This window comes from Tamandua tetradactyla, chromosome 13, assembly GCF_023851605.1.
Source record: "Tamandua tetradactyla isolate mTamTet1 chromosome 13, mTamTet1.pri, whole genome shotgun sequence".
Taxonomy (NCBI): Eukaryota; Metazoa; Chordata; class Mammalia; order Pilosa; family Myrmecophagidae; genus Tamandua; species Tamandua tetradactyla.
Genome location: NC_135339.1, coordinates 1,435,595 through 1,456,545, shown reverse-complemented (window position 1 = coordinate 1,456,545; position 20,951 = coordinate 1,435,595). Strand labels below are relative to the sequence as shown.

Genomic DNA, 20,951 nt, shown 5'->3' with positions numbered 1-20,951 from the left:
AGCCAAGAACTAAACTCTTGTGTACAAAGAAACCACAAATTGATGGTCTGGAAACTTCTGGGCTTCCAGAAAGGGAGACCCCCAGATAATAGTGCTCCTTGTGATGATTTAACCAAACATGGAACCTGTAAGCCATTTCAGAAAAAGAAGGATTGGAGATGGGGTTATCCAGGAAGAATCTGTGTAAAGTTCTATCATCTGGTAGGTATGTTCCCAGTATTCTGCCTGGAAAGTCAATGAGTGTTGTGGGAACTGTTTAAACGGAACCACTGCCAGTCTGGACTAAAGAGGGAAGAAAAGGAAAAGATTGAAAGAAAAATAACTTCAAAGGCAGAACCTGGAAACTAAGCTCTAAAGCCAAGAAAACTCAGGCCAGGAAAGCAGGCCCAACCATATAGTTGGAGAAGGTGAGTTTGCCCTGAAGGCAGAGGGCAGGAATTTTGCCTCAAAGCTCAGGAAGAATTTTGGTGATCTGGGCCTCAGAGAAGCTGGTGCACATTCCTTGGGGTTTGGGGAGAGCCTAACTGCTACCCTATTTTTCTGAGGGGTTTTAGAGTGTGCTCCAGAGATGACACAGAACTCAGGTGCTGCCCCAATGTTCGTTCAGTGTAGAGACAAGAAAAAGGTGGTCTCTTCAGAATGTCCCACAAGGTTGCACTCTTCACCTCAGTGTTTGAAGAAGACCGGACCATTGCATAATCTTTTAGAAAGGGTGGGACTGCTGCTTTCTAAAACCCCAAGTACAAACGATTCTCAGACTTTGAAATCTAATGGAGTTTTCCCTGTAGGTTTTTGGAAAGGCTTGGGTCCAGTGAACCTTGATTCCTCCCAACTTCTCCCAATGGAAATGGTAACATTGATCCTATGACTGCCCCTTGTTTCAATGTTGGCAATTAGATAACTTGTTCTGAGTTTCACAGGTCCAGAGCCAGGGGGAAATTTTGCCTTAGAACAGACTCTGCCTATAACTGAATTTGATAAGGTTTTGTACTGATTCTTATTTTGTATTCTATATGTATTGTAAATATACATATAGAATGAAATGCTATAAGGCTTTGTGATATTGTAATGGTATGAACATATTTTGTATTTGAAAGAACATTTGTTTTCCTTAGGATCCAGAGGGTGGGATTTGACACTCTGACATTGATGTGTACATCCAGAAAACCATGATCTTTAATCCTGATTCAATATTGTTAAGTGGGACCTTTATTATGCAATTTTATTGAGATATATTCACATAGCATGCAATCCATCCAAAGTATACAATTAGAGGCTCTCAGTATCATCACGTAATTCAGTACCATGATAAGTTTTAGAACATTTGCAACACTCCAAAAAAGGAAATACAAAGAAAAAAACTATATATTCCACACACCCCCACCTCATAGACCACTAGTATTGCAATCTACCCAATTTTTTACCCCTCATTTCACCCATTATTTAATTACTTCTGTCCTTATTTTTTACTCATCTGTTTGGTAGGGTCTCTTTGATTAATGTGTATCCATACAGACTTAAGTCACCAAATTGTGGGTGGGAACTTTTAATTAAATTATTGCCATGGAGATATGACTCCACACACTCAAGATGAGTCACTTACTGGAGTCCTTTAAGAGGGAACCAATTTGGAAAAAGCTTCAGAGACAACACTGAGAGAGGCACTTGGTGTGCAGAAAGAAAATACTCCTGGGGAAGTTCTCTGAAATCCAGAAGTGATTTGAAAGGAGAATCAAGGAGAGAAAGTTAGCAGACATAACCCCTGTGCCTTCCCAGCTGTATGAGAAACCCCAAACATAATCAGCTCTTTCTTTCATCAAGGTGTCTTTCTCTGGATGCTTTAGTTTGGACACATTTATGTCCTTAGAACTGTAAACTTCTAACTTAATAAGTTCCCTTTATAAAAGCCAACTCATTTCTGATATATTGAATTTCTGACAACATTAGCAAACTAAAACAAACCCTCCCTACCCTATTCTCTGAGATAGGTGGAAACTAGGAAAGGAAAGGACAAAATTAGATGAAAATTAATCTTTCTGAGATTTATTCCTACAGGGTATATAAATATCAAGGTTTGGATGCACTTCATTTCACAGTGAACACCTGAAAAGAAAAAACTGTATAGAGGAGATTGTGAGAGAGGTTGGAATATGTGTAATAAAGTCATTGATTTAGGATTATTTGAGGAATTTTATATGAAGAATTTTCAAAGAAAATGAAGCTAATGACAAAATAATGCAGGGAAAAATCATATAAATAAGAAATCTGTATATACTTGTGTTAGCTTGTGTTCTCAAGAGAAACAGAATCAGCAGGGAATGTCAGGAAATGTAAAATTTATAAATGTTTCCCATATAACCTTGGGTATGTAGAGTCCTAGGTCTCTAGGGCAGGCTGTGAGTTGGCAGTTACAATGAAGTTCCTCAACAAACTATCAAGATAGGCTGGCTAGGCACCTGTGGGGGTGTAAGAGTCCAAGAGCTGTAGGGAAGGCCATAGGCTGGCAGCTCCAATGAAAGTCCTCATTGAACACCCAGGAGGGGTTGGCTGGCTGAAGCAGGAAGAATGATGATCTCTTCTGAGTCCTCCTCAAAAGCCTCCTGGTAATGAGATTAAGCATCAGCCATTACAGAAGTCACTCTCCTTGGCAGATTGCAAATGCAATTAGCTGTTGATGCAGCCAATGTGCTCATGATGTAAGTCCATGAAAAGTCCTGGCAACAAACAGGCCAGCACTTGCCCAACCAGCCAACTAGGCACCACACCTGGCCAAGTTGACACATGAACTTGACCATGAGAGTCCTCCCCTTGTCAACTTGGCAGTTATACACATCACCTTAAAGCACACTTAATCTCTAAATAGAAAACAAAACCAGACACATTTTTTCCTCACCTAACAATACTCAACTGTCCCACATACAACTGTGTGGTAGTTAGATTCAGATGTCAGCTTGGCTAGGTGAAGGTGCTTAGTTCTATTGCTGCGGCCATGAGCCAATGGCATGTGAACCTCATCTACTGTTGATTACATCTGCAGTTGGCTAGGAGGCATGCCTGTTGCAATGAGTGATGTTTGATTTAATTGACTGGTGCTTAAATGAGAGACTCAATGTAGCACAGCCCAAGCAGTTCAGCATACCTCATCTCAGCACTTGCAGCTCAGCCCAGGCCTTTGGAGATGCAGAAAAGAATTACCCTGGGTAAAGTTGTTGGAACCCAAAGGCCCGGAGAGAAGGCCAGCATAGATCACCCTGTGCCTTCCCACATAGAAAAGAACCTCAGTTGAAAGTTAACTGCCCTTCCTCTGAAGAACTATATGTCAACTAAATAAATCCCCTTTTATTGAAAGCCAATCTGTCTCTGATATGTTGCATTCCAGCAGCTAGCAAACTAGAACAAACTGGAAATGCATTAAATCTCACCAGAATAGGTTGCAAGTCCTTGGATAATATTCACTCTTAAACTTGATATCTTACAACTTAAATACTATGACAGCAACAAAATAGCTTATGTCATATGATATAGGAGATAAAGCATAAAACTAAGATATTTGATTTATGTATGAATACATAGATACTAATTACAAAGAAAAGAAGAAATATTCATACCATCACAGTCCTCATTTCTGCAAGTGATCACATGGTCATGGTTCATATTTATCACTACCTTCTTCCACTACCCATTCCGTGTTCCCTATACCCTCAGCAAGCACTTCAGCTGGGTATGGTTCTTTGCCTGGTGAGGTAACCCAAAACTTCATTCCTAAACTTTCTGAGTTATTGATAGTCCTGCCTTGATTTTTTTGTTGTGGTTTCCATTGATTTTAATCACAGGGCATGGTAGTACTAAGAGACACTGTAAGATATCTCCTATATTCCAGGAAAAATCTTTACTTTCAATGTGTAGTTACAGTCCTTTTCCCCCCTAATAGGACCAGTCACCCCTGACAGTAAAGAAATCCTCTTCTGGGCTTGTTGATCCAGGGGCATGAGTAGCCCAAAGTGACCAGATGGAAGTCTTAGATTCCAGTTCAATGAAATCATCATTGTTTCTCCTGGTGGAAGCACTGCCCCTTCTGGAACTATACCTGTAGTCCAGCAGAGCACAAGTATAGAGGGATAGGAAACAAAAATTTTCTTATTAGGTCACTAGGGATAATAGTGAGTGGTGCCACTCCCATTTCTACCACTTGATTCCTGGATCCAGGAATCTCTGGCTATGGGAGAAATAGCACCATACAATGCTCACTGATTTAGAGCATTTACAGCCTCCTGGGGAACATCATCCCAGTCCAGCAAGGAATTGTCACCTAGTTGGCACCATAATTGAGTTTTCAAAAGGACATTCCACCATTCTATCAATACAGATGCCTCTGGATGATGGGGAGCCTGGTAAGACCAAGAATGTCATGATCATGTGCCCGTTTCTGCACTTCATTTGCTGTGAAATGGGTTCCTTGACGAGAAGCAATCCTGTGTGGAATACCATGACAATTGGTAAGGTATTCTGTAAGTCCACAGATGGTAGTTTTGGCAGAAGCATTGTGTGCAGGGAAAGCAAACCCATATCCAGAGTGTGTGTCTATTCCAGTTAGAATAAATCTCTGTCCTTCCATGATGGAAGTGTTCCATGTAGTTAACCTACCACCATGTAGCCAGCTGATCTCCTTGGGCAATGGTGCCATATTGAGGGCTGTGTGTGGGTCTCTGCTGCTGGAAAATTGGGCACCAAGTGGTGGCCATAGGCAAGTCAGTCCTGGTGAGTGGAAGTCCATGTTGCTGAGCCCATGCATAACCTCTATCCCTACCACCATGACCACTTTGTTCATGAGCCCATTGGGCAATGACAGGAATTGCTGCAGAAATAGGCTGATTTATATCCACAGGATGGGTCATCTTATCCACTTGATTATTAAAACCTTCCTCTGCTGAGAATTCCTGATATTCTCACAAGCAGTGAGGACAACCAAATCAATAGACTGAACCCTCAATCTTGGTGGTTATTCCTATGAAACTTATCCCTGAAAAGGATAGGCTAAGCCTACTTAAAATTAAGCCTAAGAATCACCGCCAGAAAATCTCTTTTTCTGCTCAGAGATTTGGCCTCTATCTCTGTCAGCCAACACAGCAAGTGAACTTGCTGCCTTCCTCCTCTCTACATGGAACATGCATGACTCCCAGGGGTGTAAACCTCCCTGACAATGTGTGGCAGAAATCTTTGAGCTGGGACTTGGCATCAAGAGATTGAGAAAACCTTCTTGACCTAAAGGGAAAAGAAACAAATGAGACAAAATAAAATGTAAGTGGCTGAGAGATTTCAAACAGAGAGATTATCCTGGAGGTTATTCTTATACATAATATAGATATTCCCTTTTTAGTTTATGGTGTATTGGAGTGGCTAGAGGGAAGTGCCTGAAACTGTAGCGCTGTGCTCTAGTAATCATGTTTCATGAAGTTGATCGTATAATGATATAGCTTTTGCAATGTGACTGTGTGATTGTGAAAACTTTGTACCTGATGCTCCTTTTACCTATGGTATGAACAAATATATAAGTAAAAATATATAGATAAAAAATAATATGGAGAACAGTGGTTAAAATAAATTGAGTAGATTGAAATACTAGTCATCAATGAAAGGGAGTGTTAAGGGGTATCTCATGTGTGAGTTTTTATTCTTTTTTCTTTTTTTTGCTGGAGAGATGCAAATGTTCAAAAAAATGATCATGGTGAGACTACACAACTGTGTGATGATATTGTGAGCCATTGATTGTAATCATGTCAAGAATATTCGTATATCAAGAATGATTGTATGTCAAGAAAAAAAATGAACAAAATTTGACAAATGGTGCCACAATAATGGGATATTCACAGGGAAAAAGAATGAAATGTGACCCCACCATATAGCACGCGCAAAAAAACTTCCTCTGCTGAAATCATCCTGTGGTGTGCATTCACATGGGACGCAAAGATCTTCATTTTTTTTAGCCCGATCAGAAGCATTTACCCACATACCTCTTCCCCAGATCTCTTTTTCACCAATTTTCCAGTCATGCTCTTTCCACATCCCTCACTATTCAGCCAAACCATTAGCAACAGCCCATGAGTCAGCATACACATGCACCTCTGACAAGTTCTCCTTCCAAGTGAAATGAACAACTAGGTGCACTGCTTGAAGTTCTGCCCACTGGAAAAATTTTTCCTCACAACTTTCTTTCAGGGACATTCCAGAAAGGAGTTACAGAGCTGCTGCTGTCCACATTTGGGGGTACCTGCATATCATGTAGAACTATCTGTAAACCAGGCCTGAGATTTCTCTTCCTCAGTCAATTCACTATAGGGAACTCCCCAACAGTCCGTATCTCTGGTCTGGGAATGAGAAAGTGATGTGGCAGGAGTGCAGACCATGGGAATTTGGGTCACTTCCTCATGTAGATTATTGTGCCTTCAGAACTTGCTCTGGCCCTCTCACATTTATACCATTTCCATTTTGTGATGGAGTGTTGCTGCACATGCCCAGCTTGGTGGGATAGACAATACCTATCTCATGACAGGCAACTTAGATCTCATGGTAACTTGGTGGGCCATGATCAGGTGTTCAGTCTTTACTAAGGCCCAGTAGCAGACCAAAAGCTACCTCTCAAAAGGAGAATAGTTATCTGCAGCAGACGGTAAAGCTTTGCTCCAAAATCCTAAGGGTCTGCATTGTGATTCTCCTAAAGTGGCTTGCTAAAGGCTCCCGAAAGCATCTCTATTTGCCAATGACACTTCCATCACCATTGAATTTGCTGGATCCTATGGAACAAGTAGAGCAGTGTGTACAGCAGCCTGGATCTGTTCCAGAGCCTCCGCTTGTTCAGGTCCCCATTCAAAATTATCTGCTTTTCTGGTCACTTGATAAATGGGCCAGAGTAGCACACCCAAATGAGGAATATGTTGTCCCCCAAATCCAAAGAGAATAGTGAGGTATTTTGCCTTGTTTTGGTTGTAGGAGGAGCCAGATGCAGCAACTTATCCTTCACCTTAGAAAAGATATCTCAACATGCTGCACACCACAAGACACCCAGATATTTTACTGAGGTGGATGGCCCCTGTGTTTTTGTTGGATTTACTTCTGATCCTCTAAAATGCAAACGCCTTACCATAAGTCTAAAGTACTTGCTACTTCTTGCTCACTAGGTCCAATCAATATTATATCATCAAAATAATGGACAAATGTGATATCTTGTGGGAGGGAGAAATGATCAAGTTCTCTGCAGACAACTTAATAACATAGGGCTGGAGTGTTGATATACCCCTGAAATGAAAGTATATTGCTGACCTAGCCAGCTGAAAGCAAACTGCTTCTGATGGTCCTTACATTCAGCTATTGAGAAAAAAGCATGTGCCAGATCAATAGCTGCATACCGGGTACCAGCGATATGATGATTTGCTCAAGCAATGATACCACATCCAGAACAGCAGCTGCAATTGGAGTCACCAACTAGTTGAGGTTATGATAATCCATTGTCATCCTCCAAATTCAGTCTGTTTTCTGCACAGGCCAAATAGGTGAGTTTCAATGGTGATGTGGTGGGAATCACCACCCCTGCATCCTTCAAGTTCTAAAGAGTGGCATTAATCTCTACAATCCCTCCAGGAAGCGAGTATTGCTTCTGATTTACTATTTTGTTAGGTAGGGGTAAGTCTAGTAATTTTCACACAGCCTTTCCTACAATAATAGCCAACACACCATGAATCAGAGAGCCAATATGGGGATTTGACCAGTTGTTCAGTATGTCTATTTCAATCATGCAGTCTGGAACTTGGGAAATGACAACAGAATTAGTCCAGGGACCCACTGGACCCACTGGACCCAGTGTGAGATGGGTCTGAGCTAAAACTCCATCAATCATCTGATGTCCATAAGCCCCCACTCTGACTTGTGGACCAGACTGATGATTTGGAACCCCTAGAATTAATGTCTGTTCTGAACCAGTGTTTAATAATCCCCAAAATATCTGATCATTTCCTTTTTCCCAATGTACAGTTTTCCTGGTAAAATGTTGTAGGTCTCCTTGGGGAGGACTTGGAGGAAGATTAACAGTATAAATTTGTAGCACTGCTGCATGTCCTCCCCCAGAGGGACCTGACCTCCCCCTCATTCAAGGAATTCTGGGTCTGGAAATTGAATAAGGGGCATGCCTCTTTGTTTTTGTAATTCAAGTCAGACTTCTGTTCACTTGACCTAGAACTCTTTCTTACTTATGCAGTTCAGACAAGAATTTAGTAGACTGCCTATCTATTGCAGCTCTAGAACTCACACAGTTCTTTTGGAGTATAATGTATATGAACATTCAAGAATGAGCAGTACTAGTTCAGAATTATTCCAGTGTTCCCTTTCACCAAGCTTAAATGCTGTGAGGCACAATGAAAATTCTTCCACTGCCTCATTCAGTTCGTATCCAAACAAGACATCATCAATAAAGTTTATCTCAGGATCTTTGCCTACATTGTAGTAATTCAGGTAACCTGATCTTGGTGCCAAGACCCCAGATTCCCAAAATCTTTCCCAACTCTTGGAATAGGCTCAAAATAAGATGCTCTTAATTGAAAATACAGAGTAATACAGGTAAGCTTAGAATGAAAAAGGTGAATCTGGGCTGTTTCTCCACATTTTCAGCCATACTTCCCAGATAGTACAGTTTCAAACTATTTTAACAATTCTTGTGTATATCCCAAAATTTATCACATGCATTCATTTAAAATTTTACCTTTCCCAATTAATACTCAATAGATTGACTTCCTTGTGGCATGTGCACTGCACATTTGACAATCCCAATATTTAAAAAATAATTACCTCATAATTTTAATTAATTTGTTATTGCATTATTATGAAAATATTACTTATTTCTAGTTAGGATGTTGTTATGGTCAGGTTCATGTGTCAACTTGACCAGGTGGTTGTATCCAGTTCTCTGGTTGGGCAAGCACTGGCCTGTCTTCAGCTATGAGGACATTTCATGGACTTAATTCATGATAACATTGGCTGCATCTGCGGCTGATTGCATTTGCAATATAAAGCTGGATCATGATGAATTTATTGATATGGGCTCACTAAACAGAGATGCTGCATTCAATGTTATAGCTGAAGGGGTTAGAAAAGGCATTCACAGTGTGTTTGGATGGTTGGCTGAAACATGAATCAAAAGGTGGACATGATTACCTGAGGTTGAAATGCCAGAACTGCGTGGTATAATGTAGATAAGGGATCCAATGGTTTAAAGAGATTGAAATATTAGAGTGGATTTATTATGCAAAGCCTGCTCTTACACCCCAGGAATGTCTGGAGGATGCACCTTTTACCACAACAGTGAGAAATAAATTTGTGAGACTAGTGCCATTATCCCTGAAGAGCTCTGTAGTTGCACTTCCCTGTTGGTAAGATATTACTGTGGAAACAGCTGTGATCCTTAAACACAATGGGGATGACTGGATCCTGAGTTGGCAGAAGCCAGGTGGCAGCACTTAGTCACAAAACAGGGTGGATGTGGGTATTATAACAGATAGCAAACTCAAAGCAGGAGTCAAAATAATCTGACTCACAGAGACTTGTGGCATAGGCTAGTAAATCATGGGGTACCTAGAAATATAATAGATAGGTAGTCTACTAAATTCTTGTTTGAAATATATAAACAAAACAGTCCTAAGTCAAGAGAACAGAAGTCTAACTTGAATTGCAAAACACAGAGTCATCGCCCCTTAATCAGTTTCCAGACTTGAGACAGTTTACAGACCCAGAGCCCTTTGAATGAAGGAGAGGCCAGGTCCCTGTTACACTGCCACAAATTTATGCTGTTAATCTTCCTCCAAACCTTACCCAAGGAGACCAATAGCCTTTTACCAGGGTGTGCTGGTTCAAAAGGATGTATGTCCCCTAGAAAAGCCATGTTTTAATCAAAATCCCATTGCATAAAGGTAGAATAATCCCTATTCAATACTGTATGTTTTAAACTGTAATCAGATCATCTCCCTGGAGATGTGATTTAGTCAAGAGTGGTTGTGAAACTGGATTAGGTGATGACATGTCTCCACCCATTTGGGTAGGTCTTGATTGGTTTATTGGAGTCCTATAAAAGAGGAAACATTTTGGAGAATGAGAGATTCAGAGACAGTTGAACAGAATGACGTAGCCATGAGAAGCAGAGTCCACCAGCCAGCAACCTTGGAGATGAAGAAGGAAAATGCCTCACAGGGAGCTTCATGAAACAAGAAGCCAGGAGAAGAAGCTAGCAGGGGATGCCATGTTTGCCATGTGCCCTTCCAGATGAGAGAGAAACTCTGACGGTGTTCACCATGTGCCTTCTCACCTGAGAGAAATCCTTAACTTCATCAGCCTTCTTGAACCAAGGTATCTTTCCCTGGATGCCTTTGATTGGACATTTCTATAGACTTGGTATAACTGGGACATTTTGTCAGCCTTAGAACTGTAAATTAAATTCCCAATGTTAAAAGCCATTTAATTTCTGGTAGATTGCATTCTGGCAGCTAGCAAACTAGAACACAGGGTAACTGTGCATTGGGGAAACGGAAATGTTCCAATATTTGGGGGATTATTAGACATGGGTTCAGAAGTGACATTAATTCTAGGGGACTGAAAACATCACTCTGGTCCATCAGAGAGGGAGTTTATGGTGGTCAGGTGATCAATGGAGTTTTAGTTCAGGTCTGTCTCACCATAGGTCCAGTGGGCCCCTGGACCCATTCTGTAGTTATTTCCCTGTTCTAGAATGCATAATTGGAATATACATACTGAGCAACTGGCAGAATCCCTACATTCGCTCTCTAACTCATGCAGCGAGGTCTATTATGGAGGGAAAAGCCAAGTGGGAGCCATTAGAACTGACCCTACCTAGTAAAATAGTAAATCAGAAGCAATACTGGATTCCTGGAGGGATTGCAGAGATTACTGCCACTCTTAAGGACTTAAAGGATGCAGGGGTGGTGATTCCCACCACATCCCCATTCAACTCTCCTCTTTGGCCTTTGCAGAAAACAGATGGGTCTTGGAGGATAACAGTGGATTATCATAAGCTCAACCAGTGATAACTTCAATTGCAGCTGCTCTTCCAGATGTGGTATCATTGCTTGAGCAAATCAATACATCCCCTGGTACCTGATATGTAGCTATTGATCTGGCAAATGCTTTTTTTCTCAACAGCTTTTTGTAAGGACTACCAGAAACAGTTTGCTTTCAGCTGGCATGGTCAGCAATGTGCTTTCACTGCCCTTACCTCAGGGGTATATAAACTCTCCAACCCTATGTCATAATGTTGTCTGCAGGGAACTTGATCATTTCTCCCTCCCATAAGATATCACACTGGTCCATTATATTGATGATGTCACATTGATTGGACCTAGTGAGCAAGAGGAGGTAACTACTCTAGACTTAGTGGTAAGATATTTGCATGTCAGAGGATGGGAGATAAATCCAACAAAAATACAGTGGCTTTCCACCTCAGTGAAATTTCTAGGTGTCCAGTGGTGTGAGGCATGTCAAGATAACTCTTCTAAGGTGAAGGATAAGTTGCTGCATCTCACTCTTCCTAGAAACAAAAAAGAAGCACAACACCTAGTTGATTTCTTTGGATTTTGGCAACAACATATTCCTCATTTGGGTGTGCTACTCTGGCCCATTTATTGAGTGACCAGAAAAACTGCTAATTTTGAGTGGGGACCTGAACAAGAGGAGGCTCTGTAATAGGTCCAGGGTGCTGTACAAGCTGCTCTGCCACATGGACCATATAATCCAGCAGATCAATGGTACTAGAAATGTTAGTGGCAAATAGAGACATCGTTTGAAGCCTTTGGCAGGCCCCTATAGGAGAATCAAAATGCAGACCCTTAGGATTTTGGAGCAAAGCCTTGCTATCTGCTGCAGATAACTGCTCTCCTTTTGAGAAACATTTTGATCACTACTGGTCTTTAGTAGAGACCAAATGCTTAACTTTGGGCCACCAAGTTACCATGAAATCTGAGCTGCCTATCATGAGCTAGGTGTTGTCTGACCCACCAAGCCATAAAGTTGGGCATGTGCAGCAGCACTCTATCATAAAATGGAAATCGTATATATGAGATAGAGCCAGAGTACATCCTGAAGGCACAAATAAATTATATGAAGGAGTGGCCTATGGTCTCTACTCCTGCTACATTAACTTTTCTTTCCCAGACCATAGCTACGGAGAGTTCCTTACAGTGAATTGACTGAGGAAGAGAAAACTTGGACCTGGTTTACAGACGGTTCAGCACGATATGTAGGTATCACCCAAAAGTGGACAGTTGCAGCACTAGAACCCCTTTCTGGGGTGTCCTTGAAAGACAGTGGTTTCCGGAGAAGATGGCAGCTTAGTAAGACGCATGGATCGTAGTTTCTTCTCCAGGACAGCTACTAGGGGAGTAGAAACGACACAGAACAGCTCCCAAAGCCACAACAGAGATAAAAAAGACAGCGTACCCCATCCTGGAATGGCTGGCTGGCTGAGAGAAGCCGCTCGGGTGAGAACGCCGAGGCGCGCGGGCTTCACCGGGTGGGGAGGCAAGCGGCCGGAGACACTCCCTTGCCCCTTCCCCGGCCAGCTGGGAGAATTGGAGAGACAGTCCCCTGAAACCGCAGTGGCTGGCACCCACACCACGCGCGGCCCCCCGGGCCAACTGAGAGAATTGGATCGGAAATCCCCAGGCCGCGGAGAACGGTGATGGGTGGGGGAGGCCCCTTCCAAACCCGTGACTCCCCGGGAACGTGCACTCTCCCGGGCGGGCCTCTGTCGCTGGCGCCCTCCCGCCACGCTTGTCGCCCTGGGCCAACTAGGAAATTCGGATGGGCGCTTTCCCGGGCTGCGGCAGCCAGCAACCCTCCCCGCGTTCGGACCCCGGGCCGGCTCAAGCCGCTTCGGCTAGCGAACCTCCCGGACGGCGAGAGTTTTCCAAAGTTAAAGCTCCCACAGCACCTTTAACTGGTGGGACCCGCAGACAAACGTGTGCCACGAGCGCCACCTACTGGGCAGGATAAGAAAAACAGAACCCAGAGATTTCACAGAAAAATCTTCCAAACTTTTGGATCCAATACCCAGGGAAATCTGTCTAAATGCGCAGATGCCAACAGAAGTTAACAGATCACGCTCAAATAATTGAAAATATGGCCCAGTCAAAGGAACAAACCAATAGTTCAAATGAGATACAGGAGCTGAGACAACTAATGCTGAATATACGAACAGAAATGGAAAACCTCTTCAAAAATGAAATCGATAAATTGAGGGAGGACATGAAGAAGACATGGGCTGAACATAAAGAAGAAATAGAAAAACTGAAAAAAAAATCACGGAACTTATGGAAGTGAAGGACAAAGTAGAAAAGATAGAAAAAACAATAGATACCTACAATGATAGATTCAAAGAGACAGAAGATAGAATTAGTGATTTGGAGGATGGAACATCTGAATTCCAAAAACAAACAGAAACTATTGGGAAAAGAATGGAAAAATTTGAACAGGGTATCAGGGAACTCAAGGACAATATGAAGTGCACAAATATACGTGTTGTGGGTGTCCCAGAAGGAGAAGAGAAGGGAAAAGGAGGAGAAAAACTAATGGAAGAAATTTTCACTGAAAATTTCCCAACTCTTATGAAAGACCTAAAATTACAGATCCAAGAAGTGCAGCACACCCCAAAGAGATTAGACGCAAATAGGCGTTCTCCAAGACACTTACTAGTTAGAATGTCAGAGGTCAAAGAGAAAGAGAGGATCTTGAAAGCAGCAAGAGAAAAACAATCCATCACATAGAAGGGAAACCCAATAAGACTATGTGTAGATTTCTCAGCAGAAACCATGGAGGCTAGAAGAGAGTGGGATGATATATTTAAATTACTAAAAGAGAAAAACTGCCAACCAAGACTTCTATATCCAGCAAAATTGTCCTTCAAAAATGAGGGAGAAATTAAAACATTCTCAGACAAAAAGTCACTGAGAGAATTTGTGACCAAGAGACCAGCTCTGCAAGAAATACTAAAGGGAGCACTAGAGTCAGAACCGAAAAGACAGAAGAGAGAGGTATGGAGAAGAGTGTAGAAAGAAGGAAAGTCAGATATGATATATATAATACAAAAGGCAAAATGGTAGAGGAAAATATTATCCAAACAGTAATAACACTAAATGTTAATGGACTGAATTCCCCAAACAAAAGACATAGAATGGCAGAATGGATTAAAAAGCAGGATCCTTCTATATGCTGTCTACAGGAAACACATCTTAGACCCAAAGATAAACATAGGTTGAAAGTGAAAGGTTGGGAAAAGATATTTCATGCAAATAACAACCAGAAAACTAATATCCAACAAGTTAGACTTCAAATGTAAAACAGTTAAAAGAGACAAAGAAGGACACTATATACTAATAAAAGGAACAATTAAACAAGAAGACATAAAAATCATAAATATTTATGCACCGAACCAGAATGCCCCAAAATACATGAGGAATACACTGCAAACACTGAAAAGGGAAATAGACACAAATACCATAATAGTTGGAGACTTCAATTCCCCACTCTCATCAATGGACAGAACATCTAGACAGAGGATCAATAAAGAAATAGAGAATCTGAATATTACTATAAAGGAGCTAGACTTAACAGACATTTATAGGACATTACACCCCACAACAGCAGGATACACCTTTTTCTCAAGTGCTCATGGATCATTCTCAAAGATAGACCATATGCTGGGTCACAAAGCAAGTCTTAACAAATTTAAAAAGATTGAAATCATACACAACACTTTCTCGGATCATAAAGGAATGAAGTTGGAAATCAATAATAGGTGGAATGCCAGAAAATTCACAAATACGTGGAGGCTCAACAACACACTCTTAAACAACGAGTGGGTCAAAGAAGAAATTGCAAGAGAAATTAGTAAATACCTCGAGGCAAATGAAAATGAAAACACAACATATCAAAACTTATGGGATGCAGCAAAAGCAGTGCTAAGAGGGAAATTTATTGCCCTAAATGCCTATATCAGAAAAGAAGAAAAGGCAAAAATGCAGGAATTAACTGTTCACCTGGAAGAACTGGAGAAAGAACAGCAAACTAATCCCAAAGCAAGCAAAAGGAAAGAAATAACAAAGATCAGAGCAGAAATAAATGAAATTGAAAACATGAAAACAACAGAGAAAATCAATAAGACCAGAAGTTGGTTCTATGAGAAAATCAATAAGATTGGTGGGCCCTTATCAAGATTGACAAAAAGAAGAAGAGAGAGGATGCAAATAAATAAGATCAGAAATGGAAGAGGAGACATAACTACTGACCTCACAGAAATAAAGGAGGTAATAACAGGATACTATGAACAACTTTACGCTAATAAATACAACAATTTAGAGGAAATGGACGGGTTCCTGGAAAGACATGAACAACCAACTTTGACTCAAGAAGACATAGATGACTTCCTGGAAGATGGCGGCTTAGTAAGACGCGCGGATCTTAGTTTCTTCTCCAGGACACCTACTAGGGGAGTAGAAACGATACAGAAAGCGCCCAAAGCCACAACAGAGATAAAAAAGACAGCGTACCCCATCCTGGAACGGCTGGCTGGCTGAGAGAAGCAGCTCGGGTGAGATCGCCGAGGCGCGCGGGCCTTACCGGGCGGGGTGGCAAGCGGCCGGAGTTACTCCCTTCCCCCTTCCCGGGCCGGCTGGGAGAATTGGAGAGGCGGTCCCCTGAAACAAAGACGGCTGGCGCCCACACCACGCGCAGCCCCCGGACCAACTGAGAGAATTGGATCGGAAACCCCCAGGCCGCGGAGAACGGTGACGGGTGGGGGAGGCCCCTTCCAAACCCGTGACTCCCGGGGAACGTGCACTCTCTCGGGCGGGCCGCTGCCGCTGGCGCCCTCCTGCCACGCTTGTTGCCCAGGGCTGACTAGGAAATTCGGACGGGCTCTTTCCCTGGCTGCGGCGACCAGCAACCCTCCCTGCGTTCGGACCCCGGGCCTGCTCAAGCCGTTTCGGCCAGCGAACCCCCAGGACGGCGAGAGTTTTCCAAAGTTTAAGGTCCCACAGCACCTTTTACTGGTGGGACCCGCAGACAAACGGGTGCCACGAGCGCCACCTACTGGGCAGGATAAGGAAAACAGAACCCAGAGATTTCACAGAAAAATATTACAACCTTGCTGGGTCCAACACCAAGAGAAATCTGAATAAATGCCCAGACGCCAGCAGCAGAAGATAACTGTCCACGCTCAAAAGATTGAGAATATGGCTCAGTCAAAGGAACAAACCAATAGCTCAAATGAGACACAAGAGCTGAGACAACTAATGCTGAATATACGAACAGAAATGGAAAACCTCTTCAAAAATGAAATCGATAAATTGAGGGAGGACATGAAGAGGACATGGGCTGAACATAAAGAAGAAATAGAAAAACTGAAAAAACAAATCACAGAGCTTATGGAAGTGAAGGATAAAGTAGAAAAGATGGAAAAACAATGGATACCTACAATGATAGATTTAAAGAGAAAGAAGATAGAATTAGTGATTTGGAGGATGGAACATCTGAATTCCAAAAAGAAACAGAAACTATAGGGAAAAGAATGGAAAAATTTGAACAGGGTATCAGGGAACTCAAGGACAATATGAACCGCACAAATATACGTGTTGTGGGTGTCCCAGAAGGAGAAGAGAAGGGAAAAGGAGGAGAAAAACTAATGGAAGAAATTATCACTGAAAATTTCCCAACTCTTATGAAAGACCTAAAATTACAGATCCAAGAAGTGCAGCGCACCCCAAAGAGATTAGACCCAAATAGGCGTTCTCCAAGACACTTACTAGTTAGAATGTCAGAGGTCAAAGAGAAAGAGAAGATCTTGAAAGCAGCAAGAGAAAAACAATCCGTCACATACAAGGGAAACCCAATAAGATTTTGTGTAGATTTCTCAGCAGAAACCATGGAAGCTAGAAGACAGTGGGATGATATATTTAAAATACTAAAAGAGAAAAACTGCCAACCAAGACTCCTATATCCAGCAAAATTATCCTTCAAAAATGAGGGAGAAATTAAAACATTCTCAGACAAAAAGTCACTGAAAGAATTTGTGACCAAGAGACCAGCTCTGCAAGAAATACTAAAGGGAGCACTAGAGTCAGATACAAAAAGACAGAAGAGAGAGATATGGAAAAGAGTGTAGAAAGAAGGAAAATCAGATATGATATATATAATACAAAAGGCAAAATGGTAGAGGAAAATATTATCCAAACAGTAATAACACTAAATGTCAATGGACTGAATTCCCCAATCAAAAGACATAGATTGGCAGAATGGATTAAAAAACAGGATCCTTCTATATGCTGTCTACAGGAAACACATCTTAGACCCAAAGATAAACATAGGTTGAAAGTGAAAGGTTGGGAAAAGATATTTCATGCAAATAACAACCAGAAAAGAGCAGGAGTGGCTATACTAATATCCAACAAATTAGACTTCAAATGTAAAACAGTTAAAAGAGACAAAGAAGGACACTATATACTAATAAAAGGAACAATTAAACAAGAAGACATAAAAATCATAAATATTTACGCACCGAATCAGAATGCCCCAAAATACGTGAGGAATATACTGCAAACATTGAAAAGGGAAATAGACTCATATACCATAATAGTTGGAGACTTCAACTCACCACTCTCATCAAGGGACAGAACATCTAGACAGAGGATCAACAAAGAAATAGAGAATCTGAATATTACTATAAATGAACTAGACTTAATAGACATTTATAGGACATTACACCCCACAACAGCAGGATACACCTTTTTCTCAAGTGCTCATGGATCATTCTCAAAGATAGACCATATGCTGGGTCACAAAGCAAGTCTTAACAAATTTAAAAAGATTGAAATCTTACACAACACTTTCTCGGACCATAAAGGAATGATGTTGGAAATCAATAATAGGCAGAGTGCCAGAAAATTCACAAATACGTGGAGGCTCAACAACACACTCCTAAACAACGACTGGGTCAAAGAAGAAATTGCAAGGGAAATTAGCAAATACCTCGAGGCGAATGAAAATGAAAACACAACATATCAAAACTTATGGGACGCAGCAAAGGCAGTGCTAAGAGGGAAATTTATTGCTCTAAATGCCTATATCAGAAAAGAAGAAAAGGCAAAAATTCAGGAATTAACTATCCATTTGGAAGAACTGGAGAAAGAACAGCAAGCTAACCCCAAAGCAAGCAAAAGGAAAGAAATAACAAAGATTAGAGCACAAATAAATGAAATTGAAAACATGAAAACAATAGAGAATATCAATAAGGCCAGAAGTTGGTTCTATGAGAAAATCAATAAGATTGATGGGCCCTTATCAAGATTGACAAAAAGAAGAAGAGAGAGGATGCAAATAAATAAGATCAGAAATGGAAGAGGAGACATAACTACTGACCTCACAGAAATAAAGGAGGTAATAACAGGATACTATGAACAACTTTACGCTAATAAATACAACAATTTAGAGGAAATGGACGGGTTCCTGGAAAGACATGAACAACCAACTTTGACTCAAGAAGACATAGATGACCTCAACAAACCAATCACAAGTAAAGAAATTGAATTAGTCATTCAAAAGCTTCCTAAAAAGAAAAGTCCAGGACCAGATGGCTTCACATGTGAATTCTACCAAACGTTCCAGAAAGAATTAGTACCAATTCTCTTCAAACTCTTCAAAAAAATCGAAGTGGAGGGAAAACTACCTAATTCATTCTATGAAGCCAACATCACCCTCATACCAAAACCAGGCAAAGATATTACAAAAAAAGAAAACTACAGACCAATCTCTCTAATGAATACAGATGCAAAAATCCTCAATAAAATTCTAGCAAATCGTATCCAACAGCACATTAAAAGAATTATACATCATGACCAAGTAGGATTCATCCCAGGTATGCAAGGATGGTTCAACATAAGAAAATCAATTAATGTAATACACCATATCAACAAATCAAAGCAGAAAAATCACATGATCATCTCAATTGATGCAGAGAAGGCATTTGACAAGATTCAACATCCTTTCCTGTTGAAAACACTTCAAAAGATAGGAATACAAGGGAACTTCCTTAAAATGATAGAGGGAATATATGAAAAACCCACAGCTAATATCATCCTCAATGGGGAAAAATTGAAAACTTTCCCCCTAAGATCAGGAACAAGACAAGGATGTCCACTATCACCACTATTATTCAACATTGTGTTGGAGGTTCTAGCCAGAGCAATTAGACAAGAAAAAGAAATACAAGGCATCAAAATTGGAAAGGAAGAAGTAAAACTATCACTGTTTGCAGACGATATGATACTATACGTCGAAAACCCGGAAAAATCCACAACAAAACTACTAGAGCTAATAAATGAGTACAGCAAAGTAGCAGGCTACAAGATCAACATTCAAAAATCTGTAGCATTTCTATACACTAGTAATGAACAAGCTGAGGGGGAAATCAAGAAACGAATCCCATTTACAATTGCAACTAAAAGAATAAAATACCTAGGAATAAATTTAACTAAAGAGACAAAAAACCTATATAAAGAAAACTACAAAAAACTGCTAAAAGAAATCACAGAAGACCTAAATAGATGGAAGGGCATACCGTGTTCATGGATTGGAAGACTAAATATAGTTAAGATGTCATTCCTACCTAAATTGATTTACAGATTCAATGCAATACCAATCAAAATCCCAACAACTTATATTTCAGAAATAGAAAAACCAATAAGCAAATTTATCTGGAAGGGCAGGGTGCCCCGAATTGCTAAAAACATCTTGAGGAAAAAAAACAAAGCTGGAGGTCTCGCGCTGCCTGACTTTAAGGCATATTATGAAGCCACAGTGGTCAAAACAGCATGGTATTGGCATAAAGACAGATATATCGACCAATGGAATCGAATAGAGTGCTCAGATATAGACCCTCTCATCTATGGACATTTGATCTTTGATAAGGCAGTCAAGCCAACTCACCTGGGACAGAGCAGTCTCTTCAATAAATGGTGCCTAGAGAACTGGATATCCATATGCAAAAGAATGAAAGAAGACCCATCTCTCACACCCTATACAAAAGTTAACTCAAAATGGATCAAAGATCTAAACATTAGGTCTAAGACCATAAAACAGTTAGAGGAAAATGTTGGGAGATATCTTATGGATCTTACAACTGGAGGCGGTTTTATGGACCTTAAACCTAAAGCAAGAGCACTGAAGAAGGAAATAAATAAATGGGAACTCCTCAAAATTAAACACTTTTGTGCATCAAAGAACTTCATCAAGAAAGTAGAAAGACAGCCTTCACAATGGGAGACAATATTTGGAAATGATATATCAGATAAAGGTCTAGTATCCAGAATTTATAAAGAGATTGTTCATCTCAACAACAAAAAGACAGCCAACCCAATTACAAAATGGGAAAAAGACTTGAACAGACACCTCTCAGAAGAGGAAATACGGATGGCCAAGAGGCACATGAAGAGATGCTCAATGTCCCTGGCCATTAGAGAAATGCAAATCAAAACCACAATGAGATATCATCTCACACCCACCAGAATGGCCATTATCAACAAAACAGAAAATGACAAATGCTGGAGAGGATGCGGAGAAAGAGGCACACTTATCCACTGTTGGTGGGAATGTCAAAGGGTGCAACCACTGTGGAAGGCAGTTTGGCGGTTCCTCAAAAAGCTGAATATAGAACTGCCATACGACCCAGCAATACCATTGCTAGGTATCTACTCAAAGGACTTAAGGGCAAAGACACAAACGGACATTTGCACACCAATGTTTATAGCAGCATTATTTACAATTGCAAAGAGATGGAAACAGCCAAAATCTCCATCAACAGAAGAGTGGCTAAACAAACTGTGGTATATACATACGATGGAATATTATGC

At 40.9% G+C, this 20,951-nt stretch overlaps 1 long non-coding RNA gene across 2 annotated transcripts in view; it reads left to right on the top strand.

Moving 5' to 3' along the window:
• The window catches only part of LOC143653473 (uncharacterized), a 163,416-nt gene that overhangs the window by 98,310 nt on the left and 44,155 nt on the right, over positions 1–20,951 (top strand). The window lies entirely within an intron of this gene.